Genomic DNA, 15313 nt, shown 5'->3' with positions numbered 1-15313 from the left:
CCTGAGAGAGCTTCACCAAAATGTACTCTACCCCAACAATGCAGCCAAGGCCCTTCATCAAACTAGGGCAGTTTTGTAAGAATTTTGATGGGAAAATATGAGGCATCTACCTTGCAGTCCTGATTTGGCTCCTTCTGACTTCGATTCCTAATCTTACCAATTTTTTTTAAGGGCACCCATTTTTCTTCAGTTAATGTAAAAAAGACTGCATTGACATAGCTAAATTCCCAGGACCCTCAGTTCTTTAGGAATGGACTGAATGACTGGTATTATTGCTTACAAAAGTGTCTTGATTTGGTGGAACTTATGTTGAGAAGTAAACAATGTTTTTTATCATTTAATTCTGGTTTTCCACAAATTTTTTGAAGTCCCTTCATATATGTATGTTTTAAAAGGGCTCAAATGGAATAGAGTGAAATATCTTTCTTTTTCCCCTCTTTCTGAGTGTACTAATTTTTGTGTATTCTGTTTTAGTTTATTTTTAAAATAATGTCTAGAGGGAACAGATATTTTTATGGAACATGAATGTTTAGCCAAGATTCTTTATCTGAAATCCAGGTAAAGGTGTTAAGTGTCTTGTTTTTATAAATCATTTTTATTTCAACAAAATGTTCAGTATAAGAAATTACTTTTAATAATTACGTCAAAACATGCAGTAGGTGGACTTTTGAGCTAACCCTGGAGAAGGAGCTGGATTTCACCAGTTAGCCTCCTATGGATCTGCCACCATCATCACCCTCCCACCCCACCTCCACTGCCTTTTTTCCCAAGACTTTTAAAAAAATGTTTTATTGGCCAGGCACAGCGCTTTGGGAGGCTGAGGCGGGCGTGAGATTGGGAGTTTGAGACCAGCCTGACCAACATGGAGAAACTGCATCTCTACTAAAAATACAAAATTAGCCTGGCGTGGTGGCGCATGCCTGTAATCCCAGCTACTCTGGAGGCTGAGGCAGGAGAACCGCTTGAATCCGGGAGGCGAAGGTCGCGGTGAGCCAAGATTGCACCATTGTACTCCAGCCTGGCCAACAAGAGCGAAACTCCCATCTCAAAAAAAAAAAGCCGGATGTGGTGGCCCACACCTGTAATCCCAGCACTTTGGGAGGCCGAGGCAGGCAGATCACCTGAGGTCAGGAGTTCAAGACCAGCCTGGCCAACATGGTGAAACCCCACCTCTACTAAAAATATAAAACTTAGCTGGGTGTGGTTTCAGGCAGCTGTAATCCCAGCTGTTTGGGAGGCTGAGGCAGGAGAATTGCTTGAACCCAGGAGGCGGAAGTTGCAGTGAGCCGAGATGGCACCACTGCATTCCAGCCTGGGCAACAGAGCAAGACCCGTCTCAAAAAAAAAAAAAAAAAAAAATGTTTTATTTGCTACTCTCTTTCCTGATTTTGTTTTAGAAAAAAGCCAGTCTTTTACATTATCAATTACATACCAATCACAATATTAAATATACATATTTTTTCTTGTTGATTCCACTTTTTAGTCTGCTTTTATGAAACCTAACTTTTTTGGAGTTTTCCTTTTGGGATGGTATGTGAGCTTATGAAATTTGAGCTATTTTTTTATATTTATCAAGACAGTCTTTGATTTGATTTAAATACGTACTTAAAAGTTTTTCCATTGTAGTGCTAGCTTTGAGTTAAAAAGATACCTGTGTTCAGATTCAGGAAAAAATCAGTGTATTTAAAAACCTAACATTTGTGCATCAGTTTACAACATTCTGAGTTTTTAATGAATGTGTGGTTATGTGTATGTTTTTATTGCTTCACTTTTTATCTCTTTTGACACCTTATTTTTTTCTAATGTATTTACTTAGAAGCATTCACAGTGTCAACAAAACAGCTGCAACTTTTTTTTTTTTTGTAATTGCAGAGTGGTATTCAGTTAAGAGAACAGTTATTTCGTATAAGCCACATCAGAGACGACTGAAGATGAAAAAACTACCATCCCCGTATATAACTAATTTGTGCTGTGCACCAACAAGAACCTGCTTTAAATTTCCATGGCAATTTACAACCCCCATACTGTACCAGGCAAGGTTAGTGGCTACTGAAAATACCACCAGGACAGGACTATCTAAAGACACATTTGGTAGTGTGTTAACTATACAAAAAAAGACACTGTACAGTTCAAAACATTTTACACAGCCTTACATTTCAATTTTTTACTTCAAAAAGAGTGAGTTGTGTACAGGGGAGTTAAATGTTTTATAGACAAAACCACTAAAACCAGTGTATTCATTATCAGCATATTCATTATCGTCATCCTCTTCATCTTCCTCCTCATCCTCTTCCTCCTCCTCATCCTCTTCATCTTCCTTATCCTTCCTTTTCTTGCTTTTTTCAGCCTTGACATCTCCCTTTTTCGCTGCATCAGGCTTTCCTTTAGCTCGATATACAGCAGTATCCTTTCTGTATTTTTCCTTCAGCTTTGCAGCCTTCTTTTCATAAGGCCATTTGTCATCTGCAGCAGTGTTAATCCGCATCTCTCCCAGTTTCTTTGCAACATCACCAGTGGACTGGCCAGGATGTTCTCCCTTTGATTTTCGGGCAATACTCAGGCTGAAGGGAGGCCTCTTGGGTGCATTGGGATCCTTGAACTTCTTTTTTGTCTCCTGTTTAGGAGGAATATAGGTTTTCATTTCTCTTTCATAATGGACCTTGTCCGCCTTTGCCATATTTTCAAATTTTCCTTTCTCTTTAGCAGACATGGTCTTCCACTTCCCTGAGCACTTCTTAGAAAACTCTTTGAGAAGTTTACTGAAGCATCTGAGTGGTGGTGCTTATGCTCCTCCCGACAACTTTGCACAAAAAATGCATATGATGACATTTTGTCTCTTGGCTTCTTAGGATCTCCTTTACCCCTGTTTAGTTATTTTTCCTCAGCAAGGCACAGAGTCACCCAGTGCCCGTCTGGCTCTCACTTGACCAACCTTTTATTTTTTTAAGGATTCTTAAGTCATTCAGGTTACTTTGTAGGTTTTTCCTATGCCCCCATAAGAATGATAGCTTTAAAAATTATGCCGGGATAGCAAAGAAGATACTTCTAGCTTTAGAATGTGTAGGTATAGCCAGGATTTTTGTGAGGAGGGGTGATTTCGAGCAAATTTTTTATTATCCTTGCCTCATCTGTAACATGGGGATAATAATAGAACTGGCTTGACAAGGTTGGAATTAGTATTACATGGTAAATACATGTAAAATGTTTAGAATGGTGCCAAGTATCTAGGAAGTACTTGGGTATGAGGTGGTGGTGGTAACATATGTAATACTCTTACGTGCATATCATTCCAAGAGAGTTTTAAATGTATACATTTATTGCATTGATATACAGACATTAAGCATCTAGACTCTCTTGTCTTGATTCTGAGACCCTACTAAAGATCATATCCATCTCTCTCCAACCTTATTTTTTACTACTTCCCTTCAAGCATCATATGCTGCAGTCACATTCAACTATCATGGTTCTCTTGTACAAGCCATATGTTTTCTCATTTACTTATGTTCATACTGTTCTCACCAATTTGAATGTTATCCCATCTCCTTGTATTCAAATGCTACCTTTTAAGTGAAGTTTTCTGATAGTTCAATAGGTAGAACTATATAGGTAATCATCATGTGAATTTCATGTTTCCTCTTACATGATTCTTTACCACTTTTTGTATTGCACTTTAGCCTTTTATTTACATATGTCTCTTTTACTGTGTTATGCAATCTTTACAGGCAGAAAACTGTACCTTGTTCTTCCTTGTAGGTTTAGAACCTATCATAGGCCTTGGGACTTAGTAGGCATTCATTTGTGTAATGAAAATTTATAAAAGGTATCGCAAACTAAAAGGTGATGTTTAATGGACAAATGCATGCCAGTAAAAATGTGTTTTGTCAGTGTTTGTACATTCAAGAATGTCCTGGCCAGTCACTTAAAATGAAATCACTTTTTTAAAAAAAGATTGTATCTCTAAATAACCACCAGAGAATGGTTTTTCTGCTTGTTGTTACCTCATTTTTCACAGATCTTCCTAATAATTATCAGTGGTACAAATTTGGGAAAAGTTCATCCAGGGCTAAGGGTTCGTCACCTGCCAATAGTGGGATAGATAAGCCACGTGGCTCAATAAATTATTGAACCCATAGTCTCACCCTCCAAGTATTTTTCTTTTTTAATCACAATACCATAATGCCTTTAGGTGTGAAACTGGGTATAGCCTGAGAATAGGAACTGGATGAGATATTTCATGAGGACACTTGATCCTTGCTTGCTGTGATATTGCTAAGGGTGTGGCATCATGATTTGGACAAAATGAGAATGGCAGGAATTGGGGAGATAAAATATCAGGCTCATAGGCCTTCATGGAGTTAAAGCAGTATTGTGTGTGCTTAGCTCCAAAATTATCAGAATTTTTACAATATCAACAGGACGTTGGATTGAATAAGCACTTTAATACTGAAACACTGGATTTGAAAACTGGATGTTATGTGTTCTACTCATAAGCCTATTACTCATTGGCTGTGACCTGGGATACATCACTGCTTTTGCTTTTAGAGAATGAGGGTCATTGGGCTAGGTATTTACAGCTCTTAATATTTTAGGGTTGCAGTCTAGCACCGTATTTTTAAAACAAGAATTCTAAGCTTCTAATATCCACCTGTTCTTTGCAAGGTTAACTTTTTTTTAACAAACTCTGAGAATCAGAAGTCTTAGACATTTACTTGATAATTTTAGCATTTGAGGAATTGGCTGATGTTCCTAGAATCAAATTCTGACAGAAAATTTAATGCCCCCTCTATCTCACTGTTTTATTTAACAAGAGTTCTGATTGCTTTCATTGGTTGGTAAAACATATTTCAAGTAATTGCCACACTGATTAATTTCATTATGGTGACATTTCATTAATGTCATTATAGTGACATTTCAGTTTTATATATGTGTCTATACTGCCCACACACAAAAGTACTACAGTGTGATTCAGTATTTTCTTCTGTAGTTCATTTGTATAAAAAATCAGATGGGCTGGGTGCGGTGGCTCACGCCTGTAATCCCAGCATTTTGGGAGGCCAAGACGGGTGGATCATAAGGTCAGGAGTTTGAGACCAACCTGGCCAATATGGTGAAACTCCGTCTCTACTAAAAATACAAAAGTTAGCCGGGCGTGGTGGCGCGCATGTGTAGTCCCAGCCACTTGGGAGGCTGAGGCAGAAGAATCGCTTGAACCCAGGATGTGGAGGTTGCAGTGAGCCGAGATCATGCCACTGCACTCCAGCCTGGGTACAGAGCAAGATGCCATCTCAGAAAAAAAAGTCTGATGTGATCCACAGAAGTGGTTTCATGACTTACTGTAGGTCTGTCTCAACCTTCTTTGGACAGGGTGAGGAATCAACTAGATAATAACGTTTTAAATTTGGTACTTTAACATTTGCTGGGCACTTAGATATACTACTACACTTAATGTGTAATAGCTTAGACGTTAGATACAAATTAATCATTACCTGAAAAATTCCTAACAGCAGTGGGTTGAGTGGGAAAAAAGGCATGGAGGATGAAATCATGTTCTTTTTTTTTTTTTCTTTTTGTTGGCGTGTTTGATAGGTTTAATATGTTACTGAGTCTGCCAGTTCAAATAGCCCACTTAGGGATCTTAGGGATTTGTATTTATTTACATTTAGGGTTACCTCAAATCCTATGGCAAGCAAAAAAATAAAAATAAATCCCCAATTATTTCCCTCAAATCAAACCAGAATTCCTACTGTTTCTCAAAAAATCTTAGTTTCTTAGTCTATATATGCAATCATAAAGCTTCTTCCAGTGTTTGTATAATTTTGGTGGCCTAGATCTTGGTCAGATGGGACAGGGAGGGGAATTTTTGTATGAAGGAACATAACCAAAAAAAAAAAAAAAAAGCACCACCTTCTTGTTTCTTTTTACTCTGTGTATCATGTGATACTGTTTTTAAGGCCTTAGAATTGCCGAGGCCATGGTAACCCAAGGCAGACTTGCTGTTTTCCTCTCAAATTTGAAGTTCTGCATTTTATTAGTCACGAAGAACTAGTCTGTTACCAGTAAATACTTAAGACACAAAACTTGCTTCTCTGTGCTGCTGTGTACTTCCTGTTTTGTCAGATTTCCATTTAGGGAAAAGAATGGATTTTATGCTAGGCTAGCTTCTCCTGAAATTCAGTTTGGAAGCCGTCCGGATATCTAGGGCGGGTGGTGGGGGAGAATGGCATGTCTTGTCTATATATGATGTCATTTGTCAGAAAGATTCATTTGGCTGCTTATCATGAAAGAGAGGGTTGCCAGGAAGGAAGAGAAACCTTTTGCTGTCAGAAGTATTTAGTGTATGACTTGCCTACTTTGAGGCTTGCCTTTAGGCTTTCCATGTCAAATGTGTTTGAGGTTGTGAATGAATTATTATATTGCCTATGAAGGAAGGATCTATGTTCATTTCTAGTAGGTTTTTATTCCAGAAATATGTAAGAACTGTATTTAGACACATTTGCTTCACTTATAGAAGAGACAGGTCAAAGGTTGGATGGTAATTAGAACTGGGCTACATTGTAAATGTTGAAAATGTTTTGGGGGGAAGTTGCAGTAAAACCATTTTAAAAATCTTTTGCAGCTAAAATAGTAAATAGAACATCTAGTTATAAATGATGAATTTTCTGTCAGTTTTTATCCTATGAAATGAAATTCCAATTAGTTGTTAATAGAATGTGTGAGTAGAATATGCTTTCAGTGTAATCCTGAATCCTACTAATACTGCTGGTAACGGAATATTGTTTTGCAATGGTGGAACCAAAGCTCGTCTATAAAATTCTCTTTGACCAAATTGACCTGGTCTGCATTAAGTCAGAGCTAATTTTCTCTTTTTTGACCTGTCAGTAAAATATGAAAGATGCTTTTCAGTCCCTGACCATTAGTGAACAGTTACAGAATTTCTTCTTTATTGGCACCCTGGCTCTTTGTTCACTCACATGTTGGAAATGTTCTCTTAACATCTGTATGTTGTCTTCCTTGGGAGCTGATGTTGAATTCTAAAATATTTGGAACCATCCCTATAAATTTTCTGCCAGATTCTTCCCTCCCCTTCCCCCCACCCCCCACTCTTTTTTTCATCTAGGTGTATGTATGCTGCTATTTCCGAGACATACATTCCTTACACAATCATGAAAAAAAGTTTTCCTAGATACCCATCATCCCTTACTGCTTCATCCCCCATTTTGCTTTCTAAATGTCATCTCTTTCTTTTTTTTTTTGAGTTGGAGTCTTGCTCTGTTGCACAGGCTGGAGTGCAGTGGCGTGGTCTCGGCTCACTGCAACCTCCGCTTCCCAGGTTCAGGTGATTCTCCTGCCTCAGCCTCCTGAGTAGCTGGGATTACAGGCGCCTGCCATCACACCTGGCTAATTTTTATATTTTTAGTAGAGACGGGGTTTCATCATGTTGGCCAGGCTGGTCTTGAACTCCTGACCTCAGGTGACCAACCCATCTTGGCCTTCCAAAGTGCTGGGATTATAGGCGTGAGCCATCACACCCCGCCCTAAGTGTCATCGCTTTAAAAGTAACCTTTTCTCTTACCCTATTCTCCTTTTAGTAACCTGTTTCCAAATCAGTGATTCTCAAATTTTAGAATGTTAATAAGAATTACCTCAGATACTTATCGAAAATACAGATTCCTGGGTCCCTCTTCCTACCTAGTGAGTTCAAATCTGTAGAATTCTGACTTAGGTGATCTTTGAACCACACTTTGAGAAAGTTGTCTGTTGCATGCATTCCCACTATCATGTAAATTCTGTCCTTCATATTTTTACATAGTCTACTTTGTTTTAATTACTGGAATCTCAGAAGTTTTTTACTCATAATTATTGATAAGCTTTTTCTCCTGAATTCACTCATTGGAGGGGTCTTCCACTAGGTGTCCAGGAAATGTTCCCAAATTCCCTTCCATATTTGTCAGAATTTATGTTCTCTCCTCCCCAAAGCACATGTTTATAGTTCAGTGTAGACATACAAGTATATGTATACACATCTCTTTTTTACTTTTTTTTTGAGGCAGGGTCTCACTGTGTTACCCAGACTGGAGTGCAGCAGCACCGTCTTGACTCACTGCAACCTCTGCCTCCCAAGTTCAAGCAATTCAACTGCCTCAGCCTCCCAAGTAGCTGGGACTACAGGTGCCTGCCACCATGCCCGGCTAATTTTTGTATTTTTAGCAGAGATGGGGTTTCACTGTGTTGGCCAGGCTGGTCTCAAACTGCTGACCACAAGTGATCTGCCCACGTCGGCCTCCCAAAGTGTTGGGATTATAGGCAGGAGCCACTGTGCCCAGCTTGTATACACGTTTAATAGACCTTGCCAGTGATTTTTAGTATCTGCTTTTCTCACTGGGGAAATCTGAACTTTTTAAATTTTAGTCTTCCTTGGTGATGTGATACATTGTAGGCATCCAAATGTTTGCCTTGAATTTTTACTGCTATCACTTGGTTGCTACTGACACCCAAGCCAATCAGACCTACTAAATATCATATATTATTATCTTTATACCTGTAATTTTCCTATACCATTTCCTTTTCTCTAAATTATCAGAATTTTCTTCGGTGCTATCTTAAGAATAATTCCCTTATATTATATTAATCTTGAATCCCATTGACTTTTCCTGAAAAAAAATTAACTCCCATTTCCACATGGATCTTAACAGTTCAACTCTTTATTTACATGAATTTTTCTCAAAACTTTGTGATTCCATGTAGTAGAAATGAAATATAAGTCCAAATGATACACTTCAAAGACAAACCCAAGATACATGAGTAAGTAAGGAATCCTGCTCATCAACTATCTTTATATGTTAATCACATTATACTAGTATTTATTTCAAAGAGATATATGGACTGGAAGGATACACTTTAATAGAGTACCTCTTGAAGGGGTTGAGTGGTCAAAGAAGGAATATTTTATTTGTAATATTTTAATATTTAAATGAGGGACAATAAATACATAGGTACATATGAACATACCACATAATTTAAGTACATACATTGCAAAAACAATGGAGGCTGGGCAGTGGCTCACACCCATAATCGCAACACTTTGGGAGGCCGAGGTGGGAGGATCACTTGTCACGACTTGAGACCAGCCTGGACAATATAGATACAGCGTGTTCAAAAATTTTTAAAAATTAGCCAGGCGTGGTGGCACATGCCTGTGATTCGAGCTACTCAGGAGGCTGAGGTGGGAGGATAGTTTAAGCACGGAAGGTTGAGGCTGCAGTGGTCTTTGATCCTGCCATTGTACTCCAGCCTGGCAACAGAGTGAGACCCTGTCTCCGGAAAAAAAAAAAAAAAAAAAAAAAACACCATGGAAGCAAGCAAAAAAACAAAAATTCCTAAAATAGTTATTCCAGGTTGTGGGAATATGGATGGCTTTCTTTGCCCTCTTTGTTATTTTCTTTGTTATTGTTGTTCAGATGGAGTCTCACTCTGTCGCCCAGGCTGGAGTGCAGTGGCACGATCTTGCCTTACTGCAAGCTCCACTTAGATTGAAGCAGTTCTCCTGTTTCAGCCTCCTGAGTAGCTGGGATTACAGGTACCTGCCTCCACACCCGGCTGATTTTTGTATTTTTAGTAGAGACGGGGTTTCACCTTGTTGGTCAGGTTGGTCTCTAACTCTTGACCTCGTGATCTACCTAGCTCAGCCTCCCAAAGTGCTGGCATTGCAGGCGTGAGCCACCACGCCTGGCCTTGTTATCTTTTTTTTTTACTTTATACAGGCAAGGTCTCGCTATGTTGTCCAGGCTGGAGTGTAGTGGCTATTCACAGGCACTTTCACAGCACAATGCAGCACTGCTCAAGCAATCCTCTTACCTCAGCCTCATGAGTAGCTGGGACCACAGTTGGACACCACCACACTGAGGTCTTTTGGGTTTTTTTTCTTACTTTTTTTTTTGGTGGTGGTGGTTTAGTTTAAGCAGCAACATGCGAAAAGGTATCTTTAAAATTCACCCCAGTTTAAAGGAGGGTAAGATATAATTTAGTGGTTTTATAAGGAAACAGCTTCTCAGAATATTTTGTAAAGGGCAGGAATCACGTTTTCTATTTCATGTATCCTTTAACAGTTCTAATAAGCGATTAATGTTTATTATGATTGAGGTATGCTGGGTGCGGTGGCTCATGCCTGTAATCCCAGCACTTTGGGAGGCCTAGGTGGGTGGATCACCTGCAGTCAGGAGTTCGAAACCAGCCTGACCAACATGGTGAAATCCCATCTCTACTAAAAATACAAAATTAGCCAAGTGTGGCGGTGCGTGCCTGCAATCCCAGCTGCTTTGGAGGCTGAGGCAGGAGATTGCTGGAACCCGGGAGGCAGAGGTTGCAGTGAGCTGAGATTGTGTCATTGCACTCCAGCCTGGGCAACAACAGTGAAACTCCGTCTCAAAAAAAAAAAAAAAGAAAAAAAAAAGACCAGGCGCGGTGGTTCCCCAGCACTTTGGGAGGTCGAGGCGGGCGGATCACAAGGTCAGAGTTCGAGACTAGCCTAGCCAACATGATGAAACCCCGTCTCTAGTAAAAATAGAAAAATTAGCGCCTGTAATCCCAGCTACTCGGGAGACTGAGGCAGAAGAATCTCTTGAACCCAGGAGGCCGAAGTTGCAGTAAGCCAAGATCGTGCCACTGCACTCCAGCCTGGGCAAGAAGAGCAAAATTCTGTCTGGGGGGGCAGGGGGACAAGGTATATTTTTTGGATTAAAATGGAATGCTTTCCTCAAACTGTTAAAATTAGGTAGTGTTACAAGTTTAAAGAATAGGTTTAGCCAGTGTGATTATTGCAGTGTAATAAAAAGGATCCCAGGTGGCACACATGCTAGTGTGGTGCGCAGATGCTCAACTGAAGTGAAGGATAATGTGCGTTTCAACATTTTCTATATACTAGGCAGTTTTTCTTAAGTCTTGGTTTATTGTGATATAATACAGTAAAATTTACTCTTTATACGTATGATTCCATTAATATTAACAAATTTAAACAGTCTTACAGCTAAATACAATCAAGATACAGAACATTTCCATCACTACAGGAAGTTGTTTTTTGCTAATTTAACAACTTCTTACCATGCTCAACCCCCCACCCCCACCCTGAGAACCACTGCTTTGTTTTTCTGATCATATAGTTTGGCCTTTTCAAAAATGTCATACAGTTGGAATCATATAGTATGCATGAATCATGTAGCTGAAGTTTTCATTTCACTTAGGTAAACACTTAGGAATAGGAGTGCTGGGTTATATGCTAAGTGTTAAACTTCGTAAGAAGCTGCTGAACTGTTTTCCAAAGCATCTGTACCATTTTCCTTTCCCACCAGCAATAAAGCATTCATTAGTCTACGTACTCACCAGTGCTAGTGTGGTCAGAATGTATAGTTTTAATTGTACACATTATAATAGATGTAGAGTGGTATCTCATCATGATTTTGCATTTTCCTAATGAATATCTTTTCTTATATATTTGTTATTCATGTGTCTTCTTTAGTAAATGGTCCTATTGTTTTGCCCATTTTTAAAAGTTGAGTTTTCATATTGTTCAATTTCGAGAGTTCTTCATATATTCTGGACACAAGTCCTTTGTCAGACATGTGATTTGCAAATATTTTCCCCCAGAGTTTTTCCTGTCTTGTCAGTCCCTTAATAGTGTTTTTAGGAAGGAGAACAGCTGCTTTTAATTTTGATAAAGCTTGTCAATTGTTTTTCTTTTCTGGATCATGCTTTTGGTGTAGTATCTGAGAACTCTTTCTTAAACCAGTCACACATGTCTTCTGTTTTCTTTGAAGCTTTATAGGTTGAGGTACATTTTGGTCTATGATCACTTTTTAGCTACTTTTTATATATAGGTAGTATAAGATATGGTTTGAGGTTTTTGTTTGGGGTTTTTTTTCTTCCTGCATACGAATGTTGAGTTGTTCCAGCACCATTTGTTGAAAAAACACTATCCTTTCTCTAGTAATTTGCTTTTTTACTTTTGTCAGTTGACTGTATTTGTGGGTCTATTTTTAAACTCCATTTTATATTATGTCTACATTATGAACTTTATAGTTAGTCTTGCAATTAGGTAATGTGGGTCTTCTCACTTGTGCTTTTCAAAATTGTTTTGGCTTTTCTAATTCTTTTACTTTTTCCACATAAATTTTAGAAACAGCTTATTGATTTCTACCACTTTCCCCCAAAAAGCCACTTGGGAATTTGACTAAGTTTACATCGAATCTAATAAATGATTTTGGAGAGAAGTGGTATCTTAGCAATACAGTCTTTTCTGATAACACTTCCTGTTTTAGTTCTTTTTCTCATTTAATAATTTTCCAACATTAAAACCTTGGACAAATTTAGATGTGTATCTGAATAATTCCAGTTTTGTTGCCATTTAAAATGGTACATAATCCTTATTTTATAGATGAGAAAATTAAGTAACTTGCCCAAGTCACACAGTTACTAAATGACAAAGCTAGATTGAAATCTATGAGCTTATAAACTAATGTCCTGTTTTGAGCTACAGTACTAGTTTTATTAAATTGTTGTGGTTAAACTGGGGTAGAGAGGAAGTCCCAACATCTTTTAAGAAAAAAAAAAAAAATCCCACTACTGTAGTTCATAAAATAATTGGTCCCCCCACACTTATGTATTTTCAAAGATTCAGTTTTCCAGATCTGTTCAGGTGATAAACCATGCTTTTTTTTTTTTCTTCTTCTTTCTCTTTCTTTGAGACAGAATCTTGCTCTGTCACCCAAGCCAGAGTGTAGTGGTGCTATCATAGCTCACTACAGCCCTGAACTCCTGGGCTCAAGATATCCTGCCACCTCAGCCTCTTGAGTAGCTGGGACTACAGGCGCATGCCATCACGCCTGGCTGACTTTCTTATTTTTTGTAGAGAAAAGGTCTCTCACTACGTTGCTTAGGCTGGTCTTGAACTCCTGGGTTCAAGCGATCCTCCTGCCTCAGCTTCCCAAAGTGTTGAGATTACAGGTGTGAGCCACCACACCCAGCCTCCATGTTCATCTTAGTTTAGAAGCCTTCGATTGACACATTTCTGAATCAGTGATTTTCAAATAGTATACCTTATCCAGCAGTTAGTATGATTTCAATGTGTGTACCTTTAGCATGTGAATAGTTATTTGTGCTCACCAGTTGAAATACAAGGAAAGGATTTTTTTTTTTTTTTAAACAACTCTCAGTCTTGTGCGGCGGGGGGGGGAGTGGGGGAGGTGGTGGTATATACTTTATTATAGTTCAGCCATAATAGATACATATGGTCAGTTGGAACAACAAAAAAAAGCTATACTTGGTTGGGGTTACAATAGTTGCATTTCATGTTTTGAAGTTCCTTTGATAGGTGGATATTTTTACAAAATGAGAATATTTGTAATCTTAATTTGCTACTTTTCCTGTGAAATGAAGAATATTCTGATGTTGAAATCTGTTAAACATTGGTAGCCTAGAAGTTGACTTTCTTATTTTTTAGGTCTCTATGAATAAAGAAAAGCAAATAGAATCTTATCAGATAAGTGCTTTTATAAGTCTAAATATATTCTTTGGAATCTCTAAAGCAAAACTTTTAAACTTTTTTTTTTTTTTTTTAGGTACCAGCATCAAGATGATTTATGGTAATAAGGTACTCAGTCTTTGCTTAAAATAAATTTTACGTTTATCAAAGTAAAATTTACCAGCTTTTTTTCCTAAAGAGGCTAGTCATATCTCATCAGTGGTTACAAAGTATCCTTACAATTGAACCTCCATTTGTTAATCCTGTTCAGTGTGTATGAAAATCACTTGGTGGCCGGGCATGGTGGCTCACGCCTGTAATCCCAGCACTTTGGGAGGCCGAGGCGGGCAGATCACAAGGTCAGGAGTTCGAGACCAGCCTGGCTAATATAGTGAAACCCCATTTCTACTAAAAATGCAAACATTAGTCAGGCGTGGTGGCAGGTGCCTGTAGTCCCAGCTACTTGGGAGGCTGAGGCAGGAGACTCTCTTCAACCCGTGAGGCAGAGGTTGCAGTGAGTCGAGATCATGTCACTGCACTTCAGCTTAAGCAACAGAGCGAGACTCCATCTCAAAAAAAGAAAAGCACGTCACTCAATGTTCTTTCTTTCATAAGAGTTGAAGAGCTAGGTATATCTGCTTATATTATGGCATCTATAGTAGCTTAGCTGCTCATATTTGGGTCTCTTTAGAACCAGTGTCTTTCAAAGAGGGTTTTAACTATGCTGGTGTAAATTTTAAGAATAGATACATTCAAAGAAGAATTCAACATTCATGTGACATTCATACTTTGGAACTTTGGGAAAGTATAGGAATGACCATAGATTGGCTTAGGGATAGTCAATTTACCTGTCTGTAAATGGATCCAATTTAGTATTGTTCCTGTATTTTTCTAAGACCAACACTTGTGTCATTCACAGTTAAATATATGAGTTGTGGCCAGGCCCGGTGGCTCATGCCTGTAATTTCAGCATTTTAGGAGGCTGAGGTGGACAGATTGCTCAAGTCCAGGAGTTCAAGACCAGCCTGGGCAACATAGTGAGATGCGGTCTCTACAAAAAATTTTTAAAAGTTAGCCAAGCATGGTGGTGCTTGCCTGTGGTCCCAGCTACTTGGGAGGCTGAGGTGGGAGGATTGCTTGAGCCATATGCTCTAATATATTTTAAAATACATATTTTAAATATATTTTGAGTGGTAAAATGTAGCAGATAATGTTACATAAAAGAAGCCATGGTAATGACATATGACATTACTGGTTTTGAGTTGTTTGTGTAGTAGTTAGCTATTAATATTCAGGTATAATGATTTGCTATTTAAACTACACAAATGCTCAAAGTCCAGCGATACCCTGCACCCAAATTCAGTGGCTAGATTACCTTCTTAGGAAAGCACAACACTTCAATGGAGTGACACTGGCATGAGTCCACTAGAGGGTGTGTATACGTGGCCTGAGTTCAAATTGTTCCTGCTGTGAGTACTGCTTTTCAGCTTCAAGTTATTCTTATCGGCCACAGTACTGTTTATTCCACTTAGTAACAGTTCTGTTTACAGAGCACTTTCACATAAATTCTGATTTTTAACATGAAAGCTGTCTGATGTTGGTATTTTTATTTTAATCTTTAGAGATCAAATTTTTTTAGTGACAGAATAGGGACTTTATTGATCCTTAAATCCGCCCCTCACCACAACAAAGGAAAAAAGCAAAAACATCCTTGACTCATGTATTGAAGGGTCTTTTTTGAGAAGGGTCAGTTTTTGAAAAATTATCCAAAACTGAAACATCTGTCATCTGTATCACATC

General features: G+C 38.5%; 1 pseudogene; it reads right to left on the bottom strand.

Moving 5' to 3' along the window:
- Window positions 1-2038: 2038 nt before the first annotated feature.
- On the bottom strand, window positions 2039-13486 carry LOC129393818 (high mobility group protein B1-like; annotated as a pseudogene).
- Window positions 13487-15313: the final 1827 nt, after the last annotated feature.

Source organism: Pan paniscus, chromosome 15 (assembly GCF_029289425.2).
Source record: "Pan paniscus chromosome 15, NHGRI_mPanPan1-v2.0_pri, whole genome shotgun sequence".
NCBI classification, from domain to species: domain Eukaryota; kingdom Metazoa; phylum Chordata; class Mammalia; order Primates; family Hominidae; genus Pan; species Pan paniscus.
This window is presented reverse-complemented; position numbering and strand designations above follow the sequence as displayed.